The sequence below is a fragment of the Cavia porcellus genome, unplaced genomic scaffold (assembly GCF_034190915.1).
Source record: "Cavia porcellus strain 051 isolate PalLab524CR breed Dunkin Hartley unplaced genomic scaffold, mCavPor4.1 scaffold_1, whole genome shotgun sequence".
In the NCBI taxonomy this organism is placed as follows: domain Eukaryota; kingdom Metazoa; phylum Chordata; class Mammalia; order Rodentia; family Caviidae; genus Cavia; species Cavia porcellus.
The window spans coordinates 187,870,373-187,887,196 of record NW_026947484.1 but is presented as its reverse complement, the minus strand read 5'-3'; positions in this window follow the sequence as shown (position 1 = coordinate 187,887,196).

Genomic DNA, 16,824 nt, shown 5'->3' with positions numbered 1-16,824 from the left:
TAATAAGTACTTCAATTTGGAAAGATGAAAACTTTTGGAAGGAATTGTTATATAATAATGTGGATATACTTAATATGACAAAACAATACACTTAAAATACTAAATTTATATGTGAGCTTTACCACAATTAGAAATTTCTTTTCATGAAATTAGTCCTTATAGGATTTGGTTTTCAGCTCGGCAGCACATTTGAATCACCTGGGGATTTATTAAAATAAAACACTGATTTCTCCCTCCATATTTCCCAGAGATGCTTACCTAATTGAATAGAGTAGATTTTTGGATGATTCTAATACATAGCCCAAGAAACCATTGTTACAAGGAATTAGAAACAAAGACTGTGATTGCACATGTATTTTAAAGACATGGTCTCTTACAAGAAAACTGTGACAAGTAGAGGAAAGAGCTTGCTTCCCAGTTAACATACCTACGACCGACTGCTGTCCCGTTGTTATCTATCTCTGTGGCAATGGGCAACAGAAGTCCCACTGCCCAACAAAGTATCCACTATGCAGCTTGAAGCCTGGAAGAAAATAAGCTATCAACAGATATCAAATGAAGGAGTAAGTTGTACACCTCTCTGGAATATAATGACCATGTCACCACTTTATTCTAAGAATTAGCTAATATAAAAAATAGTGTTTGAGTGCCAAAATGGTGGTTGATAGGTATTGATAGATTGGCAATGTATAATGGATGCTATAAACCATGTGGAAAGGCCTGTAGAGATCATCTAACCCAGCCTTCTCAGTTAGCAGATGAGAACACTGGGAATCACTTAAGGGGAAGAGTTCTTTACCCAGTGTTTATTTTATTACATAATAGCCTTCCACTGTTTTACACTTCTGCTGTCTGAAGCATTTTGGTGTAAACACCTGCATTAATATCCTTCCCCAAATCAACGCAGCTCAAACCACTGCTCATGACAGAAATTAAGACGTATTCAAAGAAGTTTGTAGGTGCTTTGCTCAGCGGGGTTAGATGGCAGGAAACAGCTCCTTTACAGCAATCTATGGAACATCAAATCTGAGATGACAGACAACCTTAAGACTCTAGAAGTGTGAGTTACCCTATGTATAAAAGGCAGTTTCCTGGCATGCCCTGAGGATTAAATCATTCCTTATAGATTTCATGGTTTTTCTCTAAAATAATGCTTCAAAACATCCAAACTGCAAGAAGTTAGTGACCCTCCAACCGCCCATAGTGCCCTGTGACTCCATTAGTTTCTGACAGCACCTATGGAGAGAATACAGAAGGAGGTATGAAGATCCCCTATGTGGCCTGTGCAGATCTATGTATGGTCATGGTGTCATTTTTCCAGACTCACAGGTGACTCTTTCATTATGACAAAGTTGAGAAGCATAGTCATTCTGAGAGCCTTTGGAAGTTCATTAATCTCGATGCTCAACATTTTACTGAGCAGGTATTCCATGCAGGTCCTGTGCTTGGCACCGTAGATACAGTCAAAGAAGACACTGCTCTTACCTCAAGGAGTTCAGAATCTACTAGTGCAGCAGACTCCAACCTTTTTGGCACCAGTGACTGGTCTCATGGAAGACAATTTTTCACATGTGAGGGGTAGGAGTTGAGCAGTAGATTGGAGGAGAAAGGTAGAGGTGGGAGAGTTGGGAAAGTGAGTATTAGGGGTGTAGTTTCTGGATGACTCAGAGTGCACAGCCTAGATCCTTTGCATGTGCAGTCCACAATAGAATTTGTGCCCCTATGAGACTCTAATGCTGCTGTGGCTCTCACAGAAGGCAGGACAGAGGCAGTAATTTGAGTAGTGAAGAGCAGCTGTAAATACATTTCATATGAAACTGCGCTCATGTATCTGGCCACACACCTCCTGCTGTCTGTCCCAGTTCCTAGCGGTTCACAGAATCAGTTCCTGCACTACTGGACAGACAAATAGCAGATGGTACAGCAAAGCACGACTGTTCGTTTTATTTAATTATTCAAAAATACTTACTAAGAGGGCACCATAAAGTCACATTTAAAAAGGCCATACAGACAGTAATGGCAAAACCATGACCTCACTACTTATGTGCCTTGGAGTTGCACCCTAGTCCTACTAGCCCCTATGTGCTCTCCGTACACCTCAGAGTCCCTATTTGTAAAATGAAGACATTATGGCACCTCCCCCACAGTGGTTGTGGTTATTAATGTGGTTATTTTATGTAAAACCTAGAGTGATTCCCTATCATATAGTCTTGAGTAAGTTTCTGGGGGGATCTTACGAAGGCACAGATTTTTGCCTGACTTATGTCTTCTAACTCCTACAGTGGTGCCTGCCATACAATAAACAATCACTAAATGCTTTTTAAGTGGATTTCTATGAGAAAAAATCAGCAATGTGGCCGACTGAACTGGAATTAACTGGTTCTTTTCCCTATTTCCAATGTATACATATTGAACGATATATTGGGCAACATAGAAATATGAAAGAAAAATCCCATGGTACTACAGTGTCAGCAAAACAGATCGAAGGCAGAGGTTCAGTGGAATTTGACATGTCAGAGGTTACAATAATTGCTAGTCCTTGTCATGATGGTGACAGTGATGGGATGATGATGATGATGATGATGATGATGATGATAATGGCTTGCTGAAGATAAGTCTCCAAGAGAAACTACAGTGTACTTGAAGACCAGAATTATATTTCTAACAACTTGGGAAGCCATTTATCCCTCTCTTTACTTGTGAGTATTCACACAGTTACCAAATTGATCATGACCTCCCAAAGTGGAAAAGTCTAATGTGTCTCTTCATCTCAACCATTCAGGCTCAGGAACTGATCATAGGACTCAATCAGCCAAACACAGCTGTGACTCCAATGTTTAGGAAAGACATAACATGTCAACAATTCCATGTTCTCATCTAGTGGCTCACCTCACTGTACACTATGTCTTAGTCCACATCTATTGCTATAATAAGACAGTGTAAATTGGCTAATTATAAAAATTTATAATTTATTCAAGTTTATTTGACTCATGGTGCAGGGGATGGGAGGCTTAAGAACATGGCATGAGCACCTTCTCAGCATCCAGTGAGGGCCTTGTTGTGACATCATAAGATGGCAAAAAATATCTGCAAGACAGAGCAAGTGTGGTAACTCAGACTTTTTTCCTGTTCTTATGATGTCAACATGGTTAAATGCCATCATAGAGTCCCTACTCTCATGACCTGATCTAATCCTAATTACCACCTACTGTTCTCATCTCCAAATTCCATAAACATGAATAGTAGGGTTTAAGATTCCAACACATGAAATTTGAGATATATTCAAACCATAGCACCACACCCAAGTTTCCCAGCCTATCAATCATTTCTAAGAAAAAGACTGCTATTTTTTCAGGTCTGTTAAAAGAGATTAACAGGCTCCTTAAAGCCTGATATGATCTATTCTAGATCTAGTTGCATGAGATACCAATCTGTAAGGGATAAAACATGGCTGGAATAAATAAGAACATTATTTATGTCAGGTCTTCCCCTCACCCCTGAGTAATTAGGATCAAATATACTGGACCTGCTAAAACCAACAGAGGAAGCACATTGGAGTAGAAATTTTAAAAATATGCTTAGCTAGAAATTAACCAAGCTAAGTGAACATTTTGGTCCTTTTCATGTGCAAAGTGTAAAGTACAATTACTAGATGTACCACCAATACTGAGACCAATCAATTAACGATCTAAAATTGAAAATTACATAGTACAGTGTTGCTCGCTTGGAGCGATTTACTTTATTGTTTAACGCTTAAGTTCTTTAATATACCTCCTCAAAACTATCTGATTCTGATAATCACAGTTTCTGGAAAATTCCAAATAAATGTGTGGATGCATTGAGAAGATAGTAAATCTTTTTTTTTAATGCAAAGATAGAACTATGATATTTTCATTGCTTGAAAATCAGATGCTCCCAGAATATACTAAATAAATAATGAATGAATATTTAGAGATGCTTCTTGCCAAAGGTGACCACATCTCAGTCTAGTCCTAGTTTTGTCATTGTAAGCACCTGGCTCTCCTCTGCCCTTGGTCCTCTAAACACCCGTACTCATCTTTGGTCAACCTCTTGTAGACGAGTTTGCTCTTTGACCATCAGAGATCCCTGCAGGAGAAGTGAGCATTAGAAGACCTCCCCTTCCCGTCATTGGCAGTGGTGTAGTGCATTAATAAGGGCCCCCAAGTCAAACCCTCAGGCTTTGCTTCCTGGCTCTGGTTGGAATAACCAGATAATCATTCTATAATTATGTGACCACAGGTAAGTTATTCAGTGTTCTTGTGTCTACTATCTGGACTCCAGCAATGATGGGCATAGCTCCTTACTCATAGGGTAGCTATGAGAAAAAGTGAACAAGCAGGATAAAGACATGTGGAACAGTGCTTGACCCATAGTAATAGCATCTAGTAGATGCTATTATTCTAATCACTGCATCCAGTGCCCTTATAATAATTCTTAATGAGCTTTTCCTTCCTCTCCAGTCAGTTTTCTGACACCTGCCACCCAAACTCCTGCTATGATTTGGGGCTGGTCTTGTGGGAATACAATAGCAGGCATTAGAGAAGATTTCATGAATGCAGAGACATTCAAGTTGAATCATAATAATTTCTTACCCCTTACTAGAGTACTGTCAAATAATTAGGAAATGAGGACATTGAGAAATTGTATAATCCCCTTGAAATTATTTACATGACAGTCGGGTCCCCTCAACTTCCTTTTACACATTATTGGACTGATACACTTAGAATTCTCTTTCCCTTCTTTTTGTCACATCTTCTGAACCATGGTGTTCCATCCTGCAGAGGTTTTCCCCTAATTTTATCTTTTCTAAACTTTCTGAACCCAAAGGCATGCCATGTGCTAGCTGCAGCAGAACAGGATAACACATCTAAATTTCCTTTGAGTTTTGTATTTCTAAAAATATAACTAGCTTTAGAGAAGCCACACACAGACTTTCATTAAGAAAAAAAAATGGAAGAGGAATGGTTTATTGAGCCCAAATTGCTTTATCTTGGGGGCCATTTCTACCAGTGCCCCTATTAATTTTCATTCTACCTAAAGAAGAATTAAGAGATAGCTATCGAGAGCACAGACGCTGAAATTGTTCACAGTGCAACTGCAGGCTGTGTTCACTGCACAGGCAGCTGGCTGAAGAGAGAGTGGGGTGTGGAAGCCACCTTCTCACTCAGAAAGCTGTGCACCAGGCACCAGTGGGGTTTACTCAGAAAGTGCACTTCTCCCCATCTCAGTTAGGGTGCCATCGGGACTGGTGGTAGTTACACAGGAGAACTGAGTATAACTATATTGAGAATGTTTCTTTCAGAGAAGGGAGTTTCACTTATGAAAATGTATTGGATTGGATTTAGACTTGTCAGTGTAAAGTCACGGCTTTAATATAAGTAGGTTTAGACTGTTTGACTGAATGGATATAGACCTGGATAATTTCCTAGCTTTTCTCACCAAGAGGACTTAGAATCTATGCTACATTCATAGCAATAACTGTATCTAATACCCATATTTTGTTTTCTAAAATGCCATCCTCCATATTCCTTCAGAAAGATAGAAGGTTCCAGAACTAGCGTATTGAAAGCATGAGACAAAACAGAAGCATCTGTGGACCCAAAAAGTAAGAAAGGACTCAAAAGTCTTGAAAGCGTGTCAAAAGCATGGGAACAGTTTAAAGCAATTCCTTCCTTCCACGTGGCCCCACTCCCCCTCCTGCTCAGGGCCTGCACCTGAAGGACACTTGTAAAATGCACACCCCACACCTGGGACTGACCCACTCCCAGCCCTGATTCCTGGACCCCATGCCAGGCCCCGGTGCTGCATGCCAGGAAGAGAATTTGGTTAAGAAAATCATGCTAGCATCATCCTAACCTGGCTACAAATCAGCCTCCTGCTTCACCCCTCAGAAAATCTTTGCTTCATAACTATACTACTAATCTCTGTTAGTTCATCAAAAAGAATGGCTTGTGCTTTCATTGTTTGATTTGCTTGATTGTTGTTTTCATGTGTAAATCTTGTAACCTGATCAACTACTTCTAAGATAACAATATGCAGCATATTAACTAGTGTTAATTTCCTACTGTTTTTGAAATTCTGTATCATTTCTATCCTTCTTTTATTATTTTTAGAATAATAAAAAAGAAAACTTTTACTTTAGCTACTTAAGAATACTGAAATATTCTTTCACTGTTGAGTTAACACCTGTCTTAAATGCCTCCTCTGCTCACAATCAGCTCTCACTTACCTGATTTGCCTGTAGAAGTCAACTCATCTCTAGGACACAACTAAACTTACCTTCTCTCCCTGACCCCCAGTGAAAATTAAGTATTCTACATGTCTACTCTAACACTGAGGCCATTTTACTCTGACAGGGCTATCTGTCTGCATCTCCCTATGGATCAGTAACAACAGGAAGATAGGACCTTGTTCTGCTCAGCGTGATCTCCCAAAAAAGTAGCTCCATCAGTATTTTTCCAGTGAACTAAAAGCAAGAAGTGCACCATATTGAATGAATCTGGTAGGGATTAACGAGTTGTCTGTTAATAGATGACAGTACTGTTTTTAAAGGTGGCTTCTGTTATGCACTTGAATACCAAAACCTACATGTGAACAGGAGGGTGTACTTTGGTTTATTCTTTTAATGAGCCTCTATATTGCAAGGCAGAATGATAGATGCTGGAAACATGACAGGCAATAAAACAGAGCCTGCCTTTAAGGAGCTCAAAGTCTCTCAGATCCAACTGTAAAACAATGTGGAAGTGCATTATAGACATACATTTAGGGTTACTTCATTTCAGAAAAACATCATTTTAAAAGAATTTGAAGTTCACGTGCTTGTGACAAATATTATTTTGTGGTTGGTAACATTGCAGAAATTTGGGAGCAGTTCAATCACTAGCCATTTCCTTCTCTAGTTGACTCCAAGATTATCAAGGAAGCTTTTGAATAATCCTATGTCAAGCTGAAAATGTGAATGAGTTTCCACCTGAAAGAAATGATGAATTCTGTTCTAAAAACAGCTAATTATTACCAATTTCTGAAGGTGAACTAGCAAAGGATTCATTCTCACATCATTCTCATCTGTCTGATGAAGGTTGGATAGGCTTGGCTGGTCCCCATGGCAACAGCCTTTCTCCTGGGTTACCATAGGAATCGTGAGGGCCTTTATAAACTTCCATTAGCAGAGGCTGGCCAGGCAGCAGTCAGAAACATCCCCAGTGAAGACATGGCAAAGTGTCAGAGAGGGTGTCTGAGAATTAATTTCACCCCGCAGTAGCTGTGCAGGTCGGTTTAGCACCCACCTCTACACCTTGAACATTAGATAATGCTGGAATTAGTCTGGTGGCTTGAACATTTCACATGAAGGGTTTTCAAAATCTAGACACATAGAAATATGACCAAATTTCAAAAGATTTTGAGAGATAAGGAAGGAATCCATTCTGATAAAGGCTCACACTGGGGCCCTGGATATAGTTCAGTGGCACAGCACTTGCTGCAAGATCTTGAGTTCAATTCCTAGTTAACAAAAGCAAAATAAAGCAAAAACCATGCTGGACAGGGGGTAAATCACATTTTCTTTTAGTGGTTAGAAATCATATTGCCAATTAATATCATGAGTGTGGGGGCTATGGTGGCTGCCACAGTTGGAATAAAAATTCATATGTTGAAACTTACCCCAGTGTGATAGCACTAAAAGATGCGGACTTTAGAAGATGATTAAGTCATGACAGTAGAGCCTCCTGGGTGAGATTTGTGACTCTAAGAGGCAGTAGGGAGCTGGTTGCCCATTTCACATTCAACTCTTCACTGTGGGATGGCACAGCCAGGGGGCCATGTATGGAGCAGAGAGTGAGCCCTGGCCAGACACGCAACCCACTGGGGCCTTGATCATGGACCACAAATTTCTATACAAATTTCTATAATTTATAAAGTATTCAGTCTATGACAAACTATGAGAAATAAACTTCTATAATTTATAAATTATTCAGTCTAGTGTATTTTGTTACAGTAGCCAAACAAATTTAAGATAGTTAACAAATAATGTAAATTTTTTTTTCAGTACTGAGGATTGAATTTGGGGTATACCTAGTTATAATCCCCCTTCCCTTTTTGAGATGAGGTGAATATTCTCGATACTGCTTAATTATACATTTAAAATGGTTGATAATAAATTTTGTTATGTGTGTCTTAACAAAGCCAAGACTTTAAAACATTAATGTAGTTATAGTGATGATGTTGTCAATCACTGAACACTCTCTGGATCCCAGACATGGAGGAGGTGCTTCAGATGTCCTGTGTAATGTGTAATGTTCTGTGTCATGTGTGTGAGGTCCTGTCATTTGTAGTCATTCCAGTAGTGAAGAGTATTGTCTTTACATTCAAGATGGAGAAACCGAGGCTCAGAGAAATAAAATACTTTGTTCAAGGGAACACCACTGCTAAGTGGAAGAGACAGCTGTTGAACCCAGCTCCTGGAATCCAACCCACATAACTACATTAATGTCACATCTATATCAGATGATTGACATGTTAAAGACACATGCTGTTGAACTGATATATGAAAATCCTTGATAAATTTTATTTTTTTTAATACTTAAATCCTTATCTGTTTTGGGTTCAGTTGAAGAAGACATTTATTTTTACTTCAATTTTTGAAATTTTAAAACATGTATCTTTGGGAAAAACAAGGATATTTCCATTTTAAAAAGTTGGACTATAGTATACAGACTACACCTATTGCTTTCAATATACCAACCTGTATCTTTTTAAAAATCACCTGTTAGAATTTATCTTAGAATTGCATGTATGAGGAATTGGTTAGTCCATGAACTTAAGGAATGCAGGTAATTTTTAAGGACTGGAAAGCTCTTTCTCAGCAGGGCAAAGAAAATGATCAAATTTTTTACTGCTAAATGTAGAACACTTGCAGTAGCAATCTCCTCCTGAGCTTTGCCGTATGGAAATAAGAAAAACAGAGAATCTGAGAGGAAGAAGTTCTAAAACCCCACAGAATTTCTTTAGGTGCAGGAAGTAAGGCAACAATCGGAACTGATTATTTAGAAGCAATCTCTGGGTTATGTCCCCCTAGAAAATATAAGTCCTCCTAAAATTTTCCAGATGCCATTGACAGCTATGAGGGACACTAACTGGAATCCTTCTATCAAGAGCCAAAAACTTGGGTCTTTGCTTTAATTTTTCAATGCTAAGCAGTAAAATGGGAGAGTTAAATTTTGCTCTTCAAAGGCATAAATGGAAAAGATGATACTAATTAGTAAAGAATAAAAACCTACCAAATTGCATCTATTCTTCTTGTTTTGCTTTTGAAAGTGCATTTTCTTAAATGTCTGTTCATGTTTCTGTTTGAATGCTTTAGTAATTTTTTGATTTAAAAGTAAAATTATAAGGAGACTTGGAAAGTTGTTTAATGTGTATAGCATTTCAGCTTTGCAAGATGAAAAGTTCTAGGGGTCTGTAGCACAAAATTGTGAAGATTCATTATGCTACTGAACTGAACACTGAAAAATGATCAAAGTGGTAAATTTTATGTTTCTTAGTACTTTGCTTAAAAAGTGAATTTCATGATACTCTGGTCTCAGCAAATATTACTTAGGATATTCCTAAATAAGGACATAGATGGAGCGCATGACTGCCCTTGTTCCTACCAGCCAGCCTAGTTTTGCATCTCCAGCCAGTCCATCCCACATTGCTGTAGGAGGTGTCCCCCAGGGAGCCTTCACCCTGCCCTCTCCTCAGTCTTCACTCAGCCTCCCATCTCTTGTTCTTTCTCTTGCCTTGGGTCCTGCCTTTGTCCAGCACTTTGATGATGGACATGACTTCTTTACCTTGAGTTTTAATTCTTTCTGGGGGTTCGTCCTGAACTTGTCCTTAAGTTAGATCTACCTCTGACCATCTGAGTTTCCTTTTGGGCTTAGGTCTCTGAATGGGGCTTCCCTCCCCGCGCCCCCGTGAGGACTCATATTGGCTGACATCAAAAGTAGTCCGCATTGGAATTGGACTCAATGATGGAAGGCACAATCAGCACATGGAACAAAAAATTATAAAAAATACACTAAATTCTATCAAACACAAACTTTACATCTTACTCTTTGGTTTCATAAATCAGTTGTTTCAATTTGGGATTCAAGAAGCATATATTCACGTGATATAGACTTTGGATTTTTATCCATCAATATTAACAAATTCAGTATTATGCAACAGTGAGTAAGGCCACTAAAATCACTAATATGATGTTTATCTATATCAGAAAATGGACACATTTTTCTGTGAAAGGCTAAATAGCAAATATTTTAGACTTTTCAGATTACAAAGTCTTTTTGCCATATTATACTTACCTTTGTCCTGGTCCATAGGAAGTAACCAAAGACAACTTATTAAAGAATGGGTATGGCTGTATTCCAGTAAAATTTGCATCACACAGACTACCAGCTAGCAGATCTGGCCCACAAGCTACCATTTGCCATCTTCTATATATATTGAAGCACAGAACTTTCCTCTTAGCTAATCAACCAAAACACAGAGAGCTAAGATGAAAACAATTACTATTTTCATTATACTCTGTGGTGAGACATAGGCAACTATTGAGTTCATTGCAGAGATCTAAAAGTTTAAGGGGCCAGAGAAGAGAATATACAGGCCTCCCTATTGTTCAGTATTGATTTATTGATCCATCCATTGACCTGGAGCACAAATTTTTACTCAGCTAATAGTCTTCCTAGAATTACTAAAAGTTGACTTGAACTTTTACCATTTGCTCCCCAAGAAGGACATAAACCTTGCCTTTTTTTGGTTATTGTTTAGCCTCCATAAACATTTCAATTAACAGTCCATCTATAAAACTCACCTTTCCTTATTCAGAGAATCTTAACTATTCCTGGTAGATTCCAGTCTTCTGATATGTCGTCTATTTTCATAGCTTTTCCTGGGTAATTAGCAGTGTTACAGTGATCACATTTGCAGTTTCCTAGAATACAATGTTCTGGGGTTAAGAGGCATAAGACTTTGTGGTTATTTGCAGTCTTTTCGCCGGTTTGGGCTTCTACACTCTTATCTTTTTTTCCTGATGTCATTTGCACAAATATTATTTTTTGTATTCAGCCTTTGGCATCTCATCATGTCTTCTTAAAGATCTGAATTCCCGTAGAACTCCCTGTAAAGTCATGGGGTCCTGTATATTTAGATATCACTTTTTTTCTTTTTCAGCAAGATTAAATGCAGTTTCACAGGCAAAATATTCAACCTAGTGATCTTCACAACCTTCGTAAAATATACACCACTTAGAATTTCAGAGTAGCTAGATCTTTTCTCTGAATTTCTTCCCCACCCTGGCTAGTACAAAGTGTTGCTCTCAGGTTCTCTCTCCCTTTGAACATAATTAAGTATAGAAAATGGTTACATCATTTTATCGACCTGCTGGGAAAAATAATTGTAGGGCAAGTAAGGATTTCTCAGAAGCTGGGTGGGATCTAAGATTTGCTTAGGTCTGACGGCTTCTTGTTTCTAAATTTACCCTTTAAAATTATGTGGGAGTTGAGGCGCTTCCTGAGAAAAGAACTTAAACAGATACATGTGGCATGTTGAATAATTTTCAAGGTAGGGCACTAACTAGAAAGTAAATTCCAGGAGAGAAGTTAATTGCAGGAAGTCAACTAAAAATGCTTTCCCACCAGAATAAGTTTTGGGATCCCTGGAAGAGGCTGGAACATGGGAAACAAAAGGTGGCCGCCCAGAACAGTTTTGAGCATCAAGTGGTGGTCTAGAAGCCAGCTGGGGACAGTCAAGCTCCAAACAGCTCAGACCTACAGTGTGGGTCCAACGGGCAGGCTGACCTGAAGGATATGCCTGTGAATTGCAATACTTTTTTTCTTTTATGCTTTTACCTTTCTGAAGACTTGACACACAGTTCAATGCATCTCCATTCAAAGATTTCTACTGTGATATATGGCACTCTTTTTTCCTCTTCTAGTAGCCAGCTTCTTTCTAACAAGGTGAATATCTCCATACACACATATCCTAACATCAATCTATAGATCCAAAAAGCCGTAACTCCCTTCTCATTTTAAAATATCAAAACTTTTTTGTACACATGAACATGTATATCCTACTTTAAAAAAAAAGAATTAAAATGATGATATAGAATTTCCAAACAAAATAATAGATTAATACTGCTTAATACATTGCTGTCATGGTTTATGTCTGTGGCCCCCAGGCCTCATGCATTTGCATTGTGCATTTGTGATTGGTTCATTGTCTAGAGCTTGGATTGATGGTGTCAGTGTTACACCCACCTAGGAGTGGAGCCACCATATAATGTATTGGCAGGAGAAGGTGCATCTCTTTCTCTTGCTGGTTTCTGCCTTGCAGTTTGTAGCCACCCTGAACTGTGGCCCCGCCATGCCACCCTGCCTTGGAGCCAACTGAGTATGGACTAAAACCTCCAAAAACTGTAAGAAATAAACCTTTCCTTTCCCAACTTTGGGCTTCAGGTATTTTGTCTCAGCGACGAGTAAAAAGTAACTAAGACAATTACATACTGTTATTTTCAAAGTAGTTGTTAAGATTACAAGATATAAATGTGAAAAAAAATGATCGAACAATTGAACAATGAAAACACAAACTACTCTTTTTGATGAACTAACGAGATTAGTAGTATAGTTATCTATCAGAAGATAGATATATATTTATATATGATTCATATATATATTTATATATGAATATATATACAGACATACTATCTTTTCCTTCTTTCTTTTCTCCTTTCCCCTAACTCAACTGTTCTTTACTTTCGAGTAGTTTCTTTCTCTTTCCTTTTCCCAATATGTAATGTATATTTTGTATCTTATTTGCCCTGTAAGTTTTTTACTTAGGAAAACAATACTATATTTACACATGTGAGTCTGATTTATTTCACTTTTTTGTTTCATGAATATCGTCTCAAATTCTATCCATTTACCTGTAAAAGCCTCAAGTTTATCCTTCTTATACCTGAGAAATACTCCATTGCATAAAAAATACATCTTTTTTATCCATTCCGCAGTTGATGGACATTTGAGTTATTTGTGCAGCCATGTTCATAGCAGAACAATTTGTAATAGCTAAATCTTATATTCTACTTCTTGTTGTTTTTATATTTTTTCCTTAGCTTCTTCTCCTTAGTATTTTACTTCTGAATAAATAGTAATGCATTCTACAATTTTACTAGGATTGTTATTGAGGACATCATAATCTTGTCAGTCTTTATATGATAGCAGTTACGAATTATAATGTTGACAACTACTAGTTAGTGGGTAGCTATTATGTGTAATATGCATATGTTATCTCTGTTCTTACAAGATGTATTTTCATCCCCATTTTATAAATTAAAAAAGTGAGAGTTGGGAGATTAAATAACATGCTCAGATTTCCAAAGCTATTATGTGAATAGGTTCATCCAGTGGTCAAAGTCCCGATAACATCTCTGAAAAAGATAAATAAAACAAGTTGGATGAAGAGACTATTTTAGAGTATGAAGAGAATGATAAAACATTCTGAGGGATGATAAAGCAGCCTCTTGCTGGAAACAGCAAAAGCCTTTTACCATTCCTGGGTATGAAGGTAAAGAAGGGGTAGTAGTTACTGTAGCTTGGAGACACCATCATAGAAAAGGACCATCAGCTAGGAGCAGCCATGTTCAAAATGCAGCTCAGCAGAGAAGGATCTGGAAAAATACATACCCAGATCTCACATCCCACCCTGTGATTACTTGTCAGTCCCTTTCAACCAAAAGCAAGAGAGCAAAGCTTTCTGGCCTCCCAGCACATAGAATGTGTTAGAGAGAGTGGAAAGTGTGTCAAGGGAAAAATGAGAGTTATTTGAAACCTAAGTTCAAAAGTTTTCCTCTTCCAAAATGCCATGACACACTTTTCTCAGGCTAAGAGCTCATCATTTTGATCCCTAAATCCAAATTTCTTTTACAGATGTTTCTTACACTGTCACTCAGTTTCCAAGTTATCCCTCCAAGTCATCATCTGAAGGAGCTATGAAGAATGCCATATTAATACCTATGAGGTTTACAGCGCCCTGCTTGGCCCTGAAGAGTCACCGGAGGTTTGGATGACATTTGCCCACAGAAATGAATCACTGAGTGGGGTGTCTAAGCACACTCGTCAGAGTCCACATGTTGCTCAACAAGTGAGTCAGTTAGGTGACTGGCCCAACCCATAGTTCCTTCAGATCATTTATATCTTGACCATTTGGCCTTTATTCTCCTTGTCTTTCTGCCTTTTATTTAAAAAGCAGAACTATCAAGAAACTTCTATCAACTTCTTGTACTTTAAGTCATGGAAATCTAGCAAGACTCCTAGTGACTACTGGTTACAGATTTACAGCATAATCAACATTTTTCCCATCCATGAAGGAGATCTCTCATGGATTTATCAAAGATGAGGAAATGATAATTCTCTCGGTCAGTTCCTAAATCGGGAATTGGACTGGGAGCACAGGCTAGTGGTAAAATTCTTGCTGAGCATTCACACAGTCGTAGGTTCAGTCCCCAACACTATAAAGACCAAATAAACAAAAGACCGCGCACACACACACACACACACACACACCCCATGTCAAATGAAACATAACTGCATAGAAAATCCTAAGGAATTTATTTTAAAAAGCTTAAAACTACTAAGTGAACTTAGCAAGGTCATTGTTTATAAGGTCAATATATAAAAGCAAATATTTTTCTATATTGGCAATGAAAAATTTAAAAATAAAGTCAAAGAAGCAGTAAGAACTATAACAACATTTAAAACAAAATGGCACAAACACCAGCCTGGCAAGCATGAGGTCAGGAGTGTGATTCCTGGTACCAAAAAAGGAAAGAAAAAAGGGAACAGGAATACGTTTAATATTTCTGTAAGTCTTGTACACTGAAAACTACAAAATGTTGCTGTGATAACACCTAAACAAACTGAGAGATGTGTATATGTCCATGAGCTATGTTTCAATACTGTTATGATATCAGTTCATTTTAAATTGATCTGTAGATCAATGTTGCCCCTATCAAAGTTTCAGCAGTTTATATAGAAATTGACACACTGATCCTGAAATATATATGAAATTGCAATTGATCTAGAATATCTGAATAAGTTTTGAAAAAGGAGCACAAAGTTACAGGATTTGCCTGACTTCAAACATTACTACAAAAGTATAGAGATCTACATGGAATATGTGATACGAGTGAGAGAAACAGATCCTTGGGGGCATAATAGGACGTTCATGTGTCTATGTCAACTAATTTCCAAAAAGGTACTTTAGGAGGAAAGAATAGTCTTTCACCAATGGTATGGGAAAACCTGAATATCTATATTTTTAAAGACTCCAAAGCTCTATCTCGTATCACACACAAAAATTAACTTGAAATATATTGTGGGAGAAAACAAAAATGATTACTATGAAACTCTTAGAAGAAGAGAAAAATCTTCAAGATCTTGAAATAGGCAAAGTTTTTTTTTTTTAACTTAGGGCACAGAAGGTATGAACATAAACAAGACAAAACAAAACAAAAAACCCTGATAAACTTATGAATTTCTTCTGAATACTAGAACTAATGCCAAAGTTGCTGCCCAGACTGTTTAAGCCAGCTTGGTATGTCCTCAGTCACCTTCTTTTATCCTTGTGCTTGTCCTGTGCTAACGTGTACATAGAATTGTTCCTTAAGTTTTTAAATTCTAAAGCTGAGGACAAATGTCCCAGTCCAGTCTTCCAAAGCTTTCTGATCTGGACTGGATCTCAAACCTAGCTAACAAAGAAAGTGAAAACTGGTTTTTCTTTAGTTCTTTCTTTGCAAACATGCTGCTTTGTAAAAAAAACAAAAACTGAGTCAAGGGAGAATTTATGTTTCTTGGATTCTGTGCCATAATAATGTCTGATATTGTCAGTGCACCATGATTTGTCCTGTATAGGCTTCCTGCTCCAGTTTTTTGCTTGATCTCATTCTATGGTTCTAAGAACCAGTGACCACTCCCCCAACCTAAGTGTTAAATTAGTGCCCTTAACCTTGATTAATTGGATATTTCATTCTGATCCTTTCCCCAGAAAAAGAAAACTCTTCCCCAAAAGAAATTTCTACCTAATCTGACCTGCCACCCATAGAATACCATTTACCAGGATTTCTGCGTATAGTTGCCCCGTTACTAAACCTCAAATTGCACTAAAAGATTCAGCTCTCGTTTAACTAAGGGCATTGTCATTGATAAAGATGGGTGACTCATTAGAGGACCCAGAGACTTTATAACTTTTTGAAACTTCTTTAAATTCCACAGATCATTTAGAGACAGTACAGTAAGATGAGCCACAGTATACAAACATAGAATTGAGACTGAAATGCTCTTCAAAGGAAAAGCAAATACCGGGCTCATAGACATGAATTCAACACTGGTTGGATTATTTCAATCAGTGTTGGATTCACAGCTGTAAGCCTCAGTCATAAACCCACTGACCTTACCTCTGGCCTCACTCTTTGCTAGCCCTGGCTCTGTAGATTTGAGGCTTCACTGTTGTACATGAATCCGATGTTTCTGAATTTTGAATCATGCTGAAATTTTTCCTTAGCGCCTCAGGGTTCTAGTAATATCTGTAGCATCAGAGATGTTCCTTTACTGAAATATATTCTAGGTTGACCTGATTTATCCTAATATTGGTGCACTTCTAGTCTACCAAAGGCCCAGAAAGTTTTCAAGGATTTGCTGTAATTCTGTTACAAGCTAGTCCTTGTTTGTTTGTTTTTCTGTCCCCTGAAGACACAAGATGGTATTTGACAACCAA